The 20180-nt window shown below is 36.2% G+C and overlaps 1 pseudogene; it reads left to right on the forward strand.

The window, feature by feature from the left end:
* Positions 1 to 20180, forward strand: part of LOC127654830 (parapinopsin-like) — a 76897-nt pseudogene that overhangs the window by 46373 nt on the left and 10344 nt on the right.

Raw genomic sequence — 20180 nt, forward strand, 5'->3', positions numbered from 1 at the left:
GGTGATACAACATTTGAAGCTCCAAAAAGAACAGACAGATGCATAAACATCATCCATACAACCGAGCTGGTTAAATGAATGTCTTCTAAAGCAAAATGATTGCTTTTGGTGCAAAAAGGTTAATATTTAAGTTCTATATCAGGTATAATTATATTTAAGCAAATTTCACAAGAAAGTGTGCTTTTGTACTGAATGTACTTTAAGTTTTATTTTTTTTTCAATTTGGAATGCCCAATTCCCACTACTTAGTAGGTGCTCATGGTGGTGCTGTTACTCACCTCAATCCAGGTGGTAGAGGTCAAGTCTCAGTTGCCTCTGCTTCTGAGACAGTCAATCTGTGCATTTTATCACGTGGCTTGTTGTGCATGACACCGCGGAGACTCCTCATGTGGTGGCTCATGCTACTCTCCACCATCCACACATAAGTTACCACAAGCCCCATTGAGATAGAGAACCACTAATCGCGACGATGAGATTACCCCGTGTGACTCTACCCTCCCTAGCAATCGGGCCAATTTGGTTGCTTAGGAAATCTGGCTGGAGTCACAGCACACCCTGGATTTGAACTCGTGACTCCAGGGATGGTAGTCAGCGTCAGTATTCGCTGAGTTGTAAGTTTTTAATTTATACAGCGATTCTCTGTTATGCTCACATTATTTGACAAAAAAAGCTGATTTAGAAGAAGTTATTGAAGAACTTTATTTGAGGAAATAATTTAATTTGATGAACTCTTTATGAATTTATTTGATGTCATATTTTTTATAAAACTAATTATAGTTAATCTTTTATACATGGAATTAAGAAAAAATAGTATGGAAAACAGAATTTTTTGCTCATTGAAACTTGTCATCAAAGTAATGATCTGGCTAAAATTGCTTTCTATGAGAGACAAATGAGTCTTCCTGAAGGGGCGCCTCCTTCTTCGTTGATCAGCATTTAAATCTTAGGACTTTTTTGTCATACTGCAGACATTTTTACATTAAATACTGATTTAAGGATTGGTACCTGAAATTCAAATCTCTGCAATCTCTGGAAAATTATTAAATAAAATGCCCTATTCAGTAACCATAAACTACTGTTATTGTTTCATCCAGCCTGGTTCTGAGAAAAGAAACATGTACAGCATGACCAACATTGCTTGTACACTTAAGCATCATAGTAAGGACATTTTCACAAATGAAGTTTAATAGGCACTGAATTGGCAAAATATAATTTAAAGTCAATAAAATAACGTTACATAATCTTTCCTATTTCTGTTATTTATTTTTTTGCCATTTCATCACTGTCATGTGACCGTGGTGACGTGCTGGATGTTTCCAGAGCGTGCACACAGAGACTGTAGCAGGATATTTGGACTTTCCTAATGAAATATGATTTTATTCAATGAAATATTTATACTAGGTCCATATGGAAGCCATGGAGTGCCATTTAGAAAAGAATTAAGGAATAAATGATCAATCTATTAATTTGAAAATAAAAACTTGAATAAATAAACAAATTTATAAATGGACAAATAAAAAAGAAACATCTACATTTATGCATTTGGCAGATGCTTTTATCCAAAGCGACTTACAGAGCCCTTATTATAGGGACAATCCCCCCGGAGCAACCTGGAGTTAAGTGCCTTGCTCAAGGACACAATGGTGGTGATTGTGGGGATCGAACCGACAACATTCTGCTTAACAGTTTAGTGCTTTAGTACATTAATAAATCATATTTATTTCATGTTTAAAATGTCATTAAATTTAACAATAATTTAGTATATGAATGAGTCTTTTACATGCACTTTTTATTGCACTTTAAAAGCACCTTTAAAATAGCATTTTAAAATGGTATTTGGCTATTTCTTTTCTTAATTTATTTGTCAATTGCTTTTCCTCATCCATTTGTCAATTGCTTTTCTTTTTCATTTTGCTTTGCCTTAACTTTCTCCAATTGAGGATTGAGTTAAAAAATGCCATTTGACTGTTGACTTGTGAGAACAACCAATGAACTTTCGATTCAGTTATAAGACACACCCCCTCTCCCACGTGCTACTCGAAGATGTAAAGTGGCCTGTCATTGCACGACGGTACGATCTGTTTATGTTACATTATTGGATCTGTGAATATAAGCATAAGAAACGGATGTGAAACATATCAGAAGTTAATGGTGGCTCGTTCACTGTTGCTGTGAATTGCTGAACGTTGACCTACCTGAGCATGCACAGTGATGTGTGTCCAGGATGGGAGCTGGTAATCGTGATGCTGTCAACAGAGCCAGCCATTTGCCTCACACTTCACCGCTTGAGGTACTGAGTATATTAGAAAACCGCCAGATCCTGTACTATAGCACCTTTGTGAAGTTGGCACCTCATATAATTAAATCTTTACCAAATCTATACAATTAAAAAATTAACGTTTGTGCTGGTTCGATGTTTGAGATATTAGACATTATTTAATTTTTTTTGGCTGTCTGACGTCACTTTCCACCCCATGAGGTCCAAATTGCGCCAGACCGTTAAAATGTGTGTCAATTAAATTTTGCCTATAACATAATCGATTCAGGTACAATTAAAATGTAAATTAATTGAAAATTCAAATTCAATATATTAAATCCATAAGACCCAGACTACGATTGTAAAAGAAAAAAAGAAAAATTACTTATTAATGTGCTGTTTTATTGCTAAATATAAGGACAGTTTGAAACATGAATTAAATAAGCACATTTAAATGTGTCTATTTATTTGTCAATTTATAAATTGGTTTATTTATTCAAATGTTTTTTTTTTTTTTCAAATTAATAGACTGATAATTTATTAATTAATTCTTTTGTAAATAGCACTCCTGGGCTTCCATAGGACCACTGGTGAAACTGAATTAAACAGTAATTGTAATTGGCAATAATGAGAACCAGCTTAATAGAATGGAACATGCTAAAGTGGCATTTGAGCAATTAGAGGATCTCTTTAAAAATGTAGATATTTTCCTCTCTCACTAGTATTCCTTTACTTTTGTTTTGTGACTATTTTTTTGTTTGTTTGTTTTTTATACTTTGAGCCATTGTGATTGAGATGCTATGGGGCTGGTTATTTCAGGGCCAAGTTTTCAGTGTAATAGATCATTAATACATTTTTAATTAAGCATATATAGTTCTCACTTTAGATTAGGCCATGGAAAATGCTTAGTTAACAATAAGTAAGTGCTTTATTACGACCTTGTGGAGCGGAGGGGGCCCTCCCTCTGCTCCACAGACCTATATATTAAGTAATACTTGCTTTAATAGTAAGTAAATGTAAGTAACAAATACATTCATTACGTTTAAAAGTAAATCCGATTAATTACATATATAATGTATTTATTTCCTATGAATTCATGCCTTGTTCATGTTAAAAACTGCCTAAAATGAACATCCATCCATCCATCCATCGTCAACCGCTTATCCTGTGTACAGGGTCGCGGGGGGCTGGAGCCTATCCCAGCTAACATTGGGCGAAAGGCGGGGGACACCCTGGACAGGTCGCCAGTCCATCGCAGGGCCCTAAAATGAACATATTCAATGAAAATAAATAATTTGCTACAGTGAATATAAACAAATAACAAACTATTTGTATGTAGCTTATAGGGTTGTGCCGATGGACGATATCATCGTCCATCGTGATGGCTGACCATCATCACGATGTAGAGCCACCATCGTGATGCCACGCCCCCTTTTGCGAGTCTTGCTAGTGTGACTCACTAATCCTAGTCTCTTCTATAGTTAACCTAAAAACTTTGCAGGGATTGCTCTGTAAATTAAATTGAGAATATAGCTAATGCATATATGCTATTTTAAATACTGTATTATATGCCAGAGACGTGACGTGTTAGTCTGTGAAAATACCGTGTCAGGCAGGCTACACAAATATTGATCTTGACATTGTTAGCTTCTTGTCTTTTTTACATGTCTTACACTGTACATTTAGATTAAAATATTTTATTTTAAGCCTTTATTAATTAATTATTAGTAGTTGTAGTGTCTCAGAAAATCTTGCTCATTGTCACATAGCTCTTGTATACACTGAAGCGGCAGTTTAAGATAAACCCAGACCAGCTGAACGTCAAATAACTTTTGTCTGGTTAATACTTTTAAAGAAAAATTTCCTTGGCCATAAATCCATAATGTCAAATCAAATGAAAGAAACAAGGTGAATATGAATAACACACATGTATTAAAACATAAGGAACAAGAAAACGGGAACAACACTCAGACCGAAACTCGGCATTAACATTTCACTTATAATTAGCAGCACAATTAACTTCAGCACAGGCTACAAAATAAATTATGTTATTGAAATATTGTAAAGTGGTCGTATGAACTACACAAACGAACGTTTAAAAAAATAATAGGCCTATGCAAAATCGAATAGCTCCGCAACGGATGGCGAAAAATGCGTAAAGAAGTCTGCTATCTTTCACCATAGACCATGTTTAAATTTCGATGTTTCTGGACAGAAATACCAACATATTCACTTTATCTGGTTTTAATAAGCTGCGGATTGGAGTAACTACACTACCCGCTGTGCTGAAGACCCGCTCTGATGGAGTACTGGTAGCACATATGCACAGATATTTCCGTGCTTATCTTGCCATGAACGGAAACCTTTTGTCGTCCTCTTCCCCATCAATGGCCATTTCCTGCAGGTACATGGTCATTTCTGCCTCCACCTTTTGGCATCAGTGAGCGTGGCTGTGGCTGCTCTGTTCACAAGAAGGCTGCCCAAAGACAACTTTTTTTTCTTAGGCGCAATATATTAAAAAGCCCGGATGAGTAGGCTACTAATTAGTTGGGCTAGTAAAATAACGAAATTATAGTTTTTCAGTAGAAAAAAAATTTCTATATAAAGAGATATATTAAAATAAAAAGTGCTTAAAAGTGCACAACTCTTCTTAAGTGGAAGAAATATTTTTCCCCCTTACGTGCAACCTATTGGAAAGCGCGGATGAGTCAGTTGGGATAGTAAAATAACGAAATTATAGTTTTTAAGTGGAAAATAATATTTATGTAAAGAGATATATATTAAAATAAAAAGTGCACAACTCTTCTTAAGTGAAAGCTAAAAAAAAATGCTTCACGTGTCGTGCAACTACTGATAAAGCGCCGACGAGTCATTAGTTGGGTTAGTAAAATTATACAAACCCAACTAATACTAATTAAACGAAATTATAATTTGTCATATCATTTTTGAAAATTAGATGAAATTATATAACCCTCCTCAAAAACATCCTATCTTTACATACACCAACATTTAAAAATAGCACAGATGGGTGAATGAACACGTCCATGGCGTGTTTGAGCTCAAAACAACAAGAGGCAGCAGCTGAATGAAAGAGAATTGCTTCTCCCTTTCAGAATTGTAACTTGACACTTCGTCTTTTAAAAGAGGCATGAGATATGAATCAAGCTGTCAAAGATGTCTGTCTAGTGCAAATAGTCCAGATGGGTCCCCTTTGGTGTTATGTTTGGAATAGTTAGCTACACAAGGCCTGCTCTTGGGCAGGGCCAAGGGTGCGATAACTCATGTTTTGGGATGTGTAAATTCAAATGAGCAATGTGTTGTGACTTCACAAATAGACAGATTTCGAAACGAGATGTTTCAGCAGGATGGCAACAATAAATGCTCATTTTAGACTGAGGAGGAAGTTTTGAGTTCTGAAATTTACAGTATGTTTTTATAGTACAGTTACCCCTTATGTCTAAATATTAAGGAAAATGTTATTCTCCATTTCATGACCCCTTTAAATGCATTTTTGTGTTTTTTTTTATGTCTTGAGATCCCTGTATTCCATTACATTGCTCTGTGTCCATTGAGTTGTTTTTGAACTCAACAACACGTCATGTGTGAACAGCTCCTTCCTCATTTTGTGCTCTCTGTTTATGGTATATGGCTTGGTGTATCTGGCAAAGTCTGTTGCCTCGTATTCCATGTATTCCATGTATGCAAGCTTGGATTTCTCTAATGGTGGGGCAATCCATTATTAAGCAATTAACACATGGGTGAGCTCAAATGCATAAATTGTTTACTAATTTTTTTTATATAACTAAATTAACATGTTAGATTGACAGCCCTAAAAATGTATATCTGTTACTGAATTCAGTTCTATTCTGATTTGCACCATTGCAATAATCTCAGGATGTTTTCAGACATGGCCAATTTTGTGGATACACACTGAATAACCCACACCAGAACAAATTGTTTTATTTCGCTGCAACAGAATATCAGTTTTCAGACCGTCTTAATATAATTTAAAACCCATAAAATATTGTACAGAAAAATCTTTAGAGAGAGTTGTCCAAGAGTGTGATTGTATGTAATATAATCCCAAGCACTGAGATACAGCCATTAGAAATTAATTGATAGCAGAATTTTTAGCAAATGTGTTTTCTGCTCAGGACAGTAATAATAATAAAATAATAATAATAATAATAAAAATACTTATTTTTTTTAAGGCAAGTACAGTGAAAATTTAAGTCAGCATGTTTTGGACTTCACATTGCTCATACGTCACAGTGAAAATATATTTACTCTGAATAACTAGCTTACTAAAAATTTGTTGATTTTACATGATTTACCTTTATAATCCACATCACACAAATATCAAAGACGTTTGACTATTGGCATAAGTATCATCAGTATCATCAGAGGGTCTGTGAACAGTCTGTGGGCATTAAATGGGCATGCCATCTGAGGCAGAGACTAATGCATTTGTTTGATCCAACTGAGAAACCCAATCTTTTCAGATACCAATTCTTAAGAAGTTCTTTATAATGAAAGCAATAAATGAGAAATGAAAGAGCTTTGAAAGGTTAACCTTTAATGAAACTGAAAGAACAGAGAATCTATATGTTGCTATGGTGACAGAAAATTGTATTTTCTATCCTGTACGAGTTTTTTTTTTTGCATCACTTTGTGGTGCATATTGGGGAAAAAAATTATTCATAAAGCAAGCTTTGTCACAGATCTTTCACCATACTGATACAGTGATCCAGCACAGGATGGCTATTTCCTTAAGAAATCTCTTTGAGAATGCATTAGCATCTCATCCATTTATGAGGTGATACATGGATTTGGATGCTGTTTTACCTTGGTGTCATAGTCACTGGACATCTGGATGCCGTGAGGAGGATAATGTACAAGTTTCACTCTGGCTTGAGAGGAACATATTTTTTTATTTAATTTTTACCTCCATACAAATCCCAATATAGACATTTTATCATAGTTATGTCTACTCTCTGATGTAATGTTAATCAAGCCATTATCTTAACTTGGACTTGTTGGATTAAAATAGTAAGGGTGCTTCATGTATAATGTACGCATATATTAAGCACCATGAGACGTTCAAACATATCTTATTTCCTGCTAGACATCGAAAGACTGACAATGGTTCCTCCAGTAACATCATCAAGCTGAACACGCTCAAAACGGTGGAGATGATTGTGGACTTTAGGAGGAACAGCCCATCATTGTCCCCCCTCACCATTCTAAACAGCACTGTGGCAGCAGTGGAGTCATTCAGGTTCCTGGGCACTACCATCTCACAGGACCTGAAGTGGGAGATACACATCGACTCCATTGTGAAAAAGGCCCAGCAGAGGTTGTACTTCCTTCGCCAGCTGAGGAACAGGCACTGCTGAAACAGTTCTACTCAGCAGTCATTGAGTCTGTCCTCTGCACTTCAATAACTGTCTGGTTTGGTGCAGCTACGAAATCAGACATCAGAAGACTACAAAGGACAGTTCGGTCTGCTGAGAGGATTATTGGTTGCCCCCTGCCCCCCCTTCAAGAACTATACACTTCCAGAGTGAGGAAAAAGGCTGGTAAAATCACTCTGGACACCACTCACCCTGCCCACTACCTTTTTGAACTGTTGCCTTCTGGCCGGCGCTTCAGAGCTCTGAACACCAGAACCGTCAGACACAGGAACAGTTTTTTCCCTCAGGCCATCCATCTAATGAACAATTATATTGCCCAGTTGAGCAATAATGATGTGCAATACACAGTTTAATTTTAATTTATATTATCCAACATATCCACTTCTGCCATTACTTACGTTGCTCTGTACATAATATACTGTTTTTTGTTCTTTATATACAGATTGTATTAGATTTGCACTACGTGTGTGGATGTGGGTATGTATGAATGTGAGTGTATGTACGTATATGTATAATTATTTATTTTGTGTTCTTTTTTGTTTTTAATTACCTATGTCTTGCTGCTGTTTTTGGTATTGTTTGTATTGTTGTAGACTGGAAGCTCCTGTCACCAAGACAAATTCCTTGTATGTGTAAGCATACTTGGCAATAAAGCTGATTCTGATTCTGATTCTGATCATAAAGGAAAGGCTTTGAGGTGCTTTGAGGCATTGCCCCCTCTAGATCTAGACAAGAAATTTTTGATGCTCCCCAAAATGATGGTGATACAGCTGAGTTCATCTTGTTTGGTCAACCTTGGGTCTCCTATTAAGACTCCAATGCCCCCCAAAAGAAGGCTTCCCTGCCCTGGTCTGGCGGTAGTCATTCCTGTCTTCGTTTTTATTGCGTCATATCACTAGGGCACATAATACTTCAATGTTCATGTGTAGTCCAGTGCAGGAGAACTCTCTCCCTCTGATGTTTGCTACATTTGCTCACCCAGAAATAATTGGAGTTAGTTATTGGAGGAGGAATGTGCATGAGGCTAAGATGTTTACTCAAGATCTGATTATCAGTATCCTGAGAATTTTTAAGTGGTTATCTGAGTAAACAAGGCTTTTCCATCCGCAAAACTGCCGTTGATAGTGACTCACTTTAAAGCTTAAAAATGGACCCAGAAGCAAATAAAAATGCGACTGTTGGCAACTAGATGTGGGTGTGTCCAGCGTCGCGACAAAGTTGAGACAAGTTCAACTTTATTCAAATGAAGAGCAAAACTGCCGTCGATAGTGACTCACTTTAAAGCTTAAAAATGGACCCAGAAGCAAATAAAAATGCAACCGTTGGCAACTAGATGTGGGTGTGTCCAGCGTCGCGACAAAGTTCAGACAAGTTCAACTTTATTCAAATGAAGAGCGACTAACAGAAGCGACAGCCAATAGGAGAGAAGACGGGAGAGCTCACATGATCCTTCTCTCTCTCTCTCTCAGCTCCTGCAGTAATGGAAAGGCTAATTCTTGCTGTTAGAAATATTCCAGTGCTCTATGATATGTCTCTTCCCAGGTACAAGGAAATTTTTAAGAAAAATACTGCGTGGAAAGGTGTATCTGAGATCGCGAGGATTTTGTGGACCCAGACCGACCGGCATTTGCATTTTCGCTGCAGATAAATAGCCGCTATGGCAAACAGCACGCCTTGTTTCTCATTCATCTTTGATATAAAGCATTTTATGTACTGATTCCATTTATATTTAGTCTTTTCCCTGCAATATGTTTGTTTTTAGTGGCAAGAAAAGAGATGTCAAAAGTAATGGAATGACATCCGTGAATGTCATTTATAAACGTTACTAGGCAACCAGTAGTGGAAACGCCCACTAGCGACTTCACCGCCAGCCACTGGCGACCTGCAGCGACAAAGTCGCTGGCAGTGTGTATGCACCTTTTGTATCCTCATTAGTCTCTGTGTAAATAATGCCCTCATGTTCTCTGTGGGTGCTTCTCATTATTAAAATTGTGCATCCTCGTTTCCTTTCCTTGCTTCCTTTCCTCGTTTCATAGGTTCTCCCTATGAAAGACAGATTTATAAAATGAAATATCCTTCCTAACTTCAGAGCACCGTCTCTGAACAGAATACCTCAGAGCATGATGTTGTTGAAACTTGATTAATTTATATTTTCAAAATAAAACCTAATAATTCAAGATGCACTGTTAAAGTATGTGTCAATTATGGTTTATTTAAACTGCAAAGGTGAAACATGAATTAAAATTGGTGTGTCAGATGTGAAGGGGAGGAGAATTAATACGCGCATCAGGTGCTTTGACAAAAAAGTCTTCTGCATAGGATGCTCCTGCGCTTCCTCGCTCAAGCGCCCTTGGGAAGCTTCCTACACCCTTGATCCTTGTCTTCTCACGGTGCATTTAGAGAATTGATACGTCCTTCGTGATGGCAGACTTTGATCGGTTTCTGGGTCACAGGCTCAAGGACGGAGGAGCGAGGATGCTCAATTTAAGAAATGAGAAGCACCCTCTATCTTTGTTAGTGATGGGGATTTTGATTCATCCTAGTGACTCGCATCTTTTAAATCCATTCACCAAAACGATTTGTTCAATGTTTTGTTCATTGTCAGTTTCTGGATTACGCCTTTGCTCTTTGAATGAGTACTTTCATTGAGCCAAAAATAGCACAAAGCCATTCATGAACAAGAATAATGATCCTTTATTAACATTTGCATGTCTACAATTCTACTAGCGACTTCCGCACTGCAGAGTGTCCATAAGCTGAGCACAACTTTTTTTTTATCAAGCTATACAAAAAAAGACAACAATAATAGTCTAAAAACTTATGACTTTCAATAATATCCTTTTGTCACTGTAATGTATGGTCATCACTCACTTTTATTCATAATTCATAAATGAGTGTACCAGTACATTCAGTTCACAAACTAGGTAATTTCGTTCAGACTCAAATGACCAACTATTAGTTCAGTAAAGTGGTCAAACCAAATATATGCTTCTTCACAACCAGCACTCAACTGCAATTGTTTTGCACTAAAGTCAGTCTTTAAAAGCAGAACAAAGCAACACAAATGGAATTTGCATGTCTAGAAATGTACAAAGATGGTTACATAACAGTTTTCTCTACAAATGACAAGAAATCAGATATAATTTTTTATTTATTTTGCCCAATGTTGGGCGTTATTTTATCAAGAAATTCAAGAAATGCCTAAATCACTTACACTTTACACCAATGCACAACATTTTGTATTAGTAATTCAAGTAATGCTAACTGTATTGTCTTAAGTCAAGTTTACACATTCAAAAATTGGGAATTATGTGTATACCTATAAACTTGTTTAAGTGTTTTTCCACCCCTTTCACTACTTGTTGACATGCCTCCTCTCGTTCAGTCAGTAAGCAGATCCTCGTTCATGAAGGAGATGACAGAGTCATTTATTTAGTTTGCGAATTAGTTTACCAGTACTTTCAGTTTGTTCATGAACAAGACATCTTATCTCATTCAGGCATAAATGACTGGCATGAAAATCCACCAAAGCAGTCTTGAGCTAAGTAGATTGAGAAATATGAGTCTGTGTATGGAGGTGAATGAGAACGATTTGTTCACTTTAAAGATTCGTTTAAAAACACTAAAACATTCTCGACTGAACCATCAACAGACTTTGTCAGTTCTTATCCTTTGTAGGCTGTAGTGTATGTTTTCCAGTGTTTCTCAAATTCTTGTGTTTTGTTTCCATTCTTTAATAATCCTACAATCTCTATGTGTCAACTGCCAGCTTTACAAGCAGTCATTGTAAGTTAGTTGGTGTCTTCTAGTACAGTAATTGGAAGGACAGTGACCTTGAAGCCTGGGGTAATGTGCCTTGCTTATTGTACAAGGCTAATATACCTGGATATAATGTTAACGGTAACATTTTTCTTTTCAGTTTCAATTGTTTGAGAATTGTAGGGGCAGTGGTGGCTCAGTGATTGAGGCTCAGGGTTACTGACCAGAAGGTCAGGGGTTCAAGCCCCAGCACCACCAAGATGCCACTGTTGGGCCCTTGAGCAAGGCACTTAACTCCAGGTTGCTCCGGGGGGATTGTCCCTGTAATAAGTGCACTGTAAGTCGCTTTGGATAAAAGTGTCTGCCAAATGCATATATATATGTATGTATATCTGTTTGAGAATACACCTTCATCATTTGCATTAGAAGGTAAGATTCTGAATACTGAGTATACCCCATTCCAATGCTGTCTATTTAGTGTGCTACAAACATCACTCTCTATGGAATGTAAATGATCCATTCTGTCTCATTTTGTTTCTACACCTTTCTTTTCTTCACTCAGTCTCAGACTGCAAAAATCGATAGCTCAGGTGAAGAGTTTTGTATCCCTTTGTAGAGGAGATAAACACTTGGAACAAATGGACTGGTTTTGTTTCAGCTGCACAATTACACTAAGCAAGTTTGACTACAGTAGTCAATACTGGGAGATTTGTGTGTGAACAAGAGAGGAAGGTTACAGATGGAGCCCTGGACTTCATGAAGGAGTTTTGCAACATGCAGAACTGATAATGATTAAATACCAATTCAGCTCCTGAATTTAAATTGAGGTTGCAAACAGGGTGCAAATTTGAATACGATTGTAGAACTAAAATCAAATGAAATTGTAATTGTAAACTTCTCTAAGTATAATTTGTCATTATTATTTCCTTTTTCAGTATACTGTATGTGTTACTTCCAAAAACATTAGATGATATTAATATAAATAGATATTACAAAAAATAAAAAATAATAATAAAAAAATGGAATACCACCTGTGGAAATGTGTTTAAATACTGTACACTCATTATACTGTATTAGAAACACATTGCAATTATGGAGCACCAAGTTACTTAAAATTAAATAATTTTTTTTTATTATGAAATTGTTAAAATTGATTATTAAATCACTAAATAAATCACTAAATATCACTTTTGGGTTTTTTTTGAACCAGTTTGGGACAATTTTCATTTTAGCTTTATTTTTGGGTTGAATTGATGATGAAAAATCAACCCAAGGGATTTTTCATTTAAGTATGAACTTAGTATCTTTTCATTTACAGTGCACTGGAAAAAAAGGTTTTGTGGTTAAGTGAATATAGCAGAATTTAGCAGCTTTTATGAAGATAAACAACACTCATATGTCTTCTGAATGAATGAATTTTACACTTATAGTGCATTTCTGACACTACATTCAAAGCACGTTTACAGAGGACTCAATCACCTCAATCACTACCTGTATATTTTAATATTATTTTCAAATGTTTTATCTACTAATATTGTTTGTACTGTACTACACTTATCAGTCTCAGGGCTGAAACTCATGATATGGCTGAAACGATTTTAATGGAAGACTTTATTATTGTTATATTATATTGTACAGCCTCAGTTGATAATGCAAGTGAACCATAATACTACATTAGTATGTCTATGCAATGCTCACAATAACACAGTAAACAAAAAAAAACAAAACAAGGTTTCAATAACGATGAGGATAAAATATATGCTAAAATATGCAATAAAATAGTTACAAGAAGTACATTTCAGAAGTCATCAATATTAGAAAACATGTCACAGTAGCTTCACCGGACAACATAGATACATCACGATTGCGATTGTCACAAGCTTGACAAGCAATATTAGCTTCAACAACCATACCAGAAAACATATCCAAGCATTATAGCAGCTATACAACTTCGCCAAACTGTTAACAGATAAACATCCTTCCAGACTGAAGCAATACTGTCCTGAACTGTGTGAGTGGCTGAGTTTGGAATTACATACTACTCTTACTACTTCAACCATATATGTCTATGGCAGAAATAGTAAGAGTAGTATGGTAGTGTGCCATTCCAAACTCAGCCAGTGTGACTGACTGACCTTTTGTTTCTTTCTTCTTTTTAACTGTGACTGGCAAATTAAAACCACCATCTACTGTTAAAATTTGAATGAGACAGCCAGTTCTTCTTTCCTATGTTTGCAGACATGATGTAATGATGGAAGGATGTACGTCATAAGCCAGCTATTTCATGCCATATTTGCACCGACAGCTAAAAATGTATAGACTTACCATAGTGAATCGGGGTATGGTAAGGACATTGTTTTGAACACTGGTTGTTTATGTACTTAATCAATTATGGCAATTTGTTAATTTTTAACTAAACCATCTTATATAGTGCAGTTTTAATTAATTATTTATCAATAATTATCAATTAAAAACATGATCAATAAATGAAATTAAAATAATAATAATATATATATACATATATATATATATATATATATATATATATATATATATATATATATATATATATATATATATATAATGTAAAAATATATACAGCTGAAGTCAGAAGTTGACATAAAGTACACCTAAGCCAAAATCATTAAAACAAATGTTTTCAAATTTTTTGACATTTAATCGTAGAAAACATTCCCTGTCTTAACCACAAGCTTCTCACGATAATTTGCTGGAACAACTGCCGTAACTGAGTCAGCTGTGTTGGCCCTCTTGCTCGCACACACTTTTTTTAGTTCTGCCCACATATGTTTTACCTTCATGATTGAGGTCAGGGCTTTGTGATGACCACTCCAATACCTTGACTTTGTTGTCCTTAAGCCATTTTGCCACAATTCTGGAAGTATGCTTGGGGTCATTGTGCATTTGGAAGACCCATTTGTGACCAAGCTTTAACTTCCTGGCTGATGTCTTGAAATGTTGCTTCAATATATCCACATAAATTTCCTTCCTCATGATGCCATCTATTTTGTGAAGTGCACCAGTCTCTCCTGCAGTAAAGCACCCCCACAACATGATGCTGCCATCCCCATGCTTCATGGTTGGGATGGTGTTCTTGAGCTTGCAAATCTCACCCTTTTTCCTCCGAACATAACGATGGTCATTATAGCCAAACAGTAAAAATTTTTGTTTCATCAGACCAGAGCACATTTCTCCAAAAAGTAAGATCTTTGTCCCCATGTACACTTGCAAACTATAGTCTGGCTTTTTTTATGGCAGATTTGGAGCAGTGGCTTCTTCCTTGCTGAGCAGACTTTCAGGTTATGTCAAAATAGGACTCGTTTTACTGTGGATATAGATACTTTTCTACCTGTTTCCTTCAACATCTTCACAAGATACTTTACTGTTGTTCTGGGATTGATTCGCATTTTCGCAACAAACTATATTAATCTCTAGGAAACAGAATGCGTCTCCTTCCTGAGCAGTGTGGTGGCTGTGTGGTCCCGTGTTGTTTATACTTCGGAACTATTGTTGTACAGATGAACATGGTACCTTCAGGCGTTTAGGTAATGCTCCGAAGGATGAACCAGACTTGTGGAAGTCCACATTTTCTTTTCTGAGGTTTTGGCTAATTTCTTTTGATTTTCCAATGATGTCAAGCAAAGAGGCACTGAGTTTAAAGGTAGGCCTTAAAATACATCCACAGATACACCTCCAATTCAGTACACCTCATATCAGAAGCTAACTGTCTGAAGGCTTGACATAATTTTCTGGAATTTTCCAAGCTGCCTAAAGGCATAGTTAACTTAGTGTAAGTAAACTTCTGACCCACTGTAATTGTGATCTAGTCAATTAAAAGTGAAACAATCTGTCTGTAAACAATTGTTGGAAAAATTACTTGTGTCATGTACGAAGTAGATGTCCGAAACGTCTTGCCAAAACTATAGTTTGCTAATATGAAATATGTGGAGTGGTTAAAAAAATTAGTTTTAATGACTTCAACATAAGTGTATGTAAACTTCTGACTTCAACTGTATATAGTTAATTGTTAATGTGCGATACTTAATGCATTTTCTAACATAAAGAAATATAATCATATATTAAAGTGTTATCATTATATTTAAAAAACTTACTTTCATTTAATGGACTAAGGTTGAAAAACACATTTGCCAGAATGCTAAAAATAATTGACCCAGAGTCTTATCTGTTTTTGCCAAAAATTTTGTTGTGTTGGGCAAATGAAATTCATCTGTTGTGTGACTGTGTTGAATTTATTTGAATCGCAATTCCAATTCAACATCCTTTGGGGTGTGACCAATTTAAGTCAGTTCCTTTATTCAGAGTTTGTCCTAACCCTTCTGAGATGTCTTTTGATACTACACACTTGGACATTATTTCAAGGTGGATGGAAGGATTCTTACCACTACATTATGTGACCTTAAAATAAAACATAAGTGATAACAGTAATATTTAAATAATTGTGCAATGATTATAAAAATTAGGGCTGTCAATCGATAAAATTTGTAATCAAATTAATTACATGGTGTACCGATTAATCAATATATATATATATATAAAATAAAAAAATATTCAGAAAATTAAAATGCATTACATTCTTGTGGCAGAAGAGTTAATCATTGATAAGACAATACATAAAGCGGCTTTAGAATGCAATATATTGTTTACTACCATATTATTGATCATAAGCCAATCATTGTCATACAGTTCACAGCAATCCATTTCACAAGTGAATCAGTTCGAGATTTATTATGAGGGCTTGTTTAAGGTCCCGTCAATTTACACCTGCCTCAGACATGCTTGTGTGTGTTGCATCATAAACATAACATTTTTAGGTCACTGTGTCAAGTTAAATATACAGTAGTTTAATATTTATAACACAACTTGAGATCCCTTAGTTTGGATTCGCACTCCATCAAGTGTTTTGAACGCAAGAATGTTATGCATGTTTATGTTGTTCTGTCTGCTGATGGGTTGATTTCTTCACTGTATAAACTGTGTGTTGCTCACACAGCTGAAGTTTCACTTACTGCCCTCTGGAGTAGACAGGTGGTACTACAAGCTTGCATTTCTCAGGAAGTAATCTTCCTTATTGCGGTCCGAGGGCGATTCATTTTTAAAAAATTTTAATGTGTTATTTTTTATCAAATGAATCGCACTGAATTAACACGTTAAATAGACATTCCTAATAAAAATAGTTTAATAATTTCTGGATTTGGTAATCAGTGGTTTACAAGTTGATATTCTCAACTTATTATAAAATGTAATGTAAGGTTGTGGCTTATACAACACTTGCAAACCTTTGGAGTACTCTGTCAGCATGGTATCTCTTCATGAACATGCATACCTCATTTTATGAAGTGTTCTTTTCAAGGAAAAAAGACACACAAGAATATGTGTCATAATCGAATGCTTTTCAATGTTTTCTCAGGAAGACATGATGAATTTTGACTTTTACTGTACAACCCCATTTCTAAAAAGATGGGACAGTATGAAAAATGCTTATAAAAACAAAAAGGAGTGATTTGTTAATTTTATTTACCCTTTTATTATATTGAAAGCTGTACAATTAAACATTATGTTTTACCTTGTGAATTTCATTGTTTTTTTTTTATGTGCAGTAATTTCAAATCAAATGATTGCAACACACTCCAAGAAAGTTGGGTCAATCGAATGCTTACCACTGTGAAACATCACCTTTTCTTCTAATAACACTTATTAAGCATTTAGGTACTGAAGACACACGTTTGTTAAGTTTAAAAAGTTGCATTTTCCCCCATTCATCCATTATGCAGGTCTTCGTTGCCATATTGTGCACTGCATAATGCACCACGCATTCTCCATTGGAGATGGTCAGGACTGCAGGCAGGCCAATCTAGCAATCGCACTCTCTGCTAATTCAGCCAGTATGTGGTTTGAAGTTGTCCTGCTGAAAATTTCTGGGATGTCCCTGGAAAAGACAGTGATGGATGGCAGTATATGCTGCTACAAAATGTGTACATATCTGTTTGCATTAATGGTGCCCTTACAGATGTGCGAGTTACCCATGCCATGGGCACTGACACACCCCTGGCCCATACAGACACTGGCTTTTGGACCTGACGCTGATAACACCTTGGATGGTCCTTTTCCTCTTTGGCCCAGAGAAAACGACAGCTGTGTTTTTCAAAAACTATTTGAAATGTGAACTCATTAGACCAAAAAACACAGTTCCTCTGTTCTACTTTCCTTCTAAGAAGAGACCAAGCCCAGAGAAGTCGGCAGCACTTCTGGACAGTGTTGAAGTAGGGCTTCTCCTTTGCAGTCTTAACTTGCATCTGTGGATGCAGCGGCTAGTGGTGTTGACTAACAAGGTTTTACTAAAATTATCCCAAGTTCATGTTCATGAAATCATTTACAGATGAATTATATATATATTTTTTTACTTTTAACTATATTGTGCACTATAGAGGAAATGCCCAAAATCCTTCCAATTTCACAACGTCTTATTTTAACTCGTCAAATTGTTATTAGTCTTAAATTTCCCATCTCAACTTTTGGAGCATGTTGCAAACATCTGATTTGAAATTACTGTGCATTAAAAAAACAATGAAATTCAGAAGGTAAAACATCCTATAATGTTTAGTTGCATGTATAGTGAATATAAATTTCAAATCACTCCTTTTTGTTTTGATTAGCATTTTTCATACTGTCCCAACTTTTTTGAAATTGGGGTTGTAGTATTCTGCTATGCAGAATAAGGCACCTTTTATTAAGCTACTGATATGACTCGTGTGTTAAACATTTTTCCAAAGTGTTATTTGTTTAGGGGTAATTTTTTTAAAAGAGAAACAAATTGAGTGCACCTTTAAGAAAAAATTACATTTTTAAATCACATTTTTCACTTTTGCAAACTCTTTACTACCTGAAAACTCCACTATTCACACACTGACATGGAACTGTCTCTGTGTCTTTCTTTCCCAGGTAGGGAAGATTCGCAAGACGGCAGCCCGCAAAAGGGAGTACCATGTCTTATTTATGGTTATAACTACCGTGGTGTGTTACCTTTTGTGTTGGATGCCATACGGCGTTGTGGCCATGATGGCTACATTTGGCCAGCCAGGAATTATCTCACCTGTTGCCAGTGTCGTGCCATCTCTACTTGCCAAGAGCAGCACAGTCATTAATCCTCTAATATACATCCTCATGAACAAACAGGTAAGATTTCCAACAGAGCACAAACTAAATTAAAAACACATCTATTTTAAACAACCAGGAATCAGATACAATTATACCCCCTTTATAAACCCTTTTAGCAGACATTTATAGTTTTCCACAAGAGGTCCACCGATAGTGGATTTTGCAGATACTGATGACGAAGGTGGGGAAAAGTTAGGAATTTGACAATAGTTTTTAAAGTAGATTTGTTAAATGATAAAAAAACAAGTTTTCCTGACTGAGACGGGCACAGACATAGAGGCTGAAAGAGCCCAAATTGAGTAAAATCTAAGATGTGTGTTTATTGTGCAACCAAATTCACAGTAATAATAATAGATTTTTTTGCATTACGCAGGACTCTTATTATAAAAAGTGAGCTTCCAGCTCATACAAATACACTAAGGAAACAAAACATGCACTCTTACAATCATCTGCAATGTATTACAGAAGAAACATTATAAAGCAAACATTGTCATATAGGCTAATAAAGACTGTATATGCAGAAACTCTTTAACAGTAAATCATCAGCGATAGCTTGTCAATTGTCCGGTATTATAAAAAAATACTTTTTCCTTTTCTCTAGGGACACCGTCAGTCAAAATCAACATGAACTCCACCATTAATAAAAGTTTTGTGAGGTTTTCTGACAATTCCCGGGTTGACCCCTGGGAGATCTGATGTTCAAAGAACTTTCTCCACTCATTTGAACATAATTTAGTTCACCTGTGCCTAGTTCTGTCATCTGTATATTAATCCAGTCTTTTCAGTTATTGATTGCTCAGTTTTTAAAGTTTATCTATGAATTCCTGTCTATGTTGCTTGTGCCTTTAATTGCTCCTCTGTATTTTTGAGTTTCTTGTGCTTTTGGATACTCTCTGTTTGTCCTTACACTGTGGGCATTTTTATGCCTTTTTGAAGCCTGGAAGCCTCGGCTTCCGTCTCCTCAGCAGTATGATAGCAAGGATAGGCAGGGCCTGGGATTCCTCATGCAATGCTCCTTGACCTTCAAGCTGCAGCCTACCACTTTCCTCACTGACAGATCAAAGATCACTTACCTCATCACCCTGCTGACTAGGAAGTCTTTATCATAGACTCCACCATGCATCAGCTACCAGCTCTTCACTGATGAGATGTGTTTGATCAGTTAGTCAGTGGAGGTGAAACTGCAAATCAACACTTACAACTCTACCAAGGGAGCCTAAACATAGCTGAATATGTCATAACCTTCCACACTCCAGCTTCAGAGAGTAACTGGAACATTGAGACACCGACAACAACTTTTTAGCATGGCCTCTCTGACACCATCTAGGATTAACTCATTGACCTTTCCAACTGGATATATAATCAGCTAAGGTAGAGGAGGAGGGAACATCACTCCACCACTTACCATCCTCTGAAGTTTAACTGTGTCCATATTCCACTGATCACTCCTCAAGCTTCTCTTCAGTTCCGGAGAAGCCCGTGCAGTTGGGGCACACCCAACTCTCTCAGTAAGAATGTGATCAAAGAATAAGGAAGAGGTGATATCTCTATTGCGG

Source organism: Xyrauchen texanus, chromosome 14, assembly GCF_025860055.1.
Source record: "Xyrauchen texanus isolate HMW12.3.18 chromosome 14, RBS_HiC_50CHRs, whole genome shotgun sequence".
Classification (NCBI taxonomy): Eukaryota; Metazoa; Chordata; class Actinopteri; order Cypriniformes; family Catostomidae; genus Xyrauchen; species Xyrauchen texanus.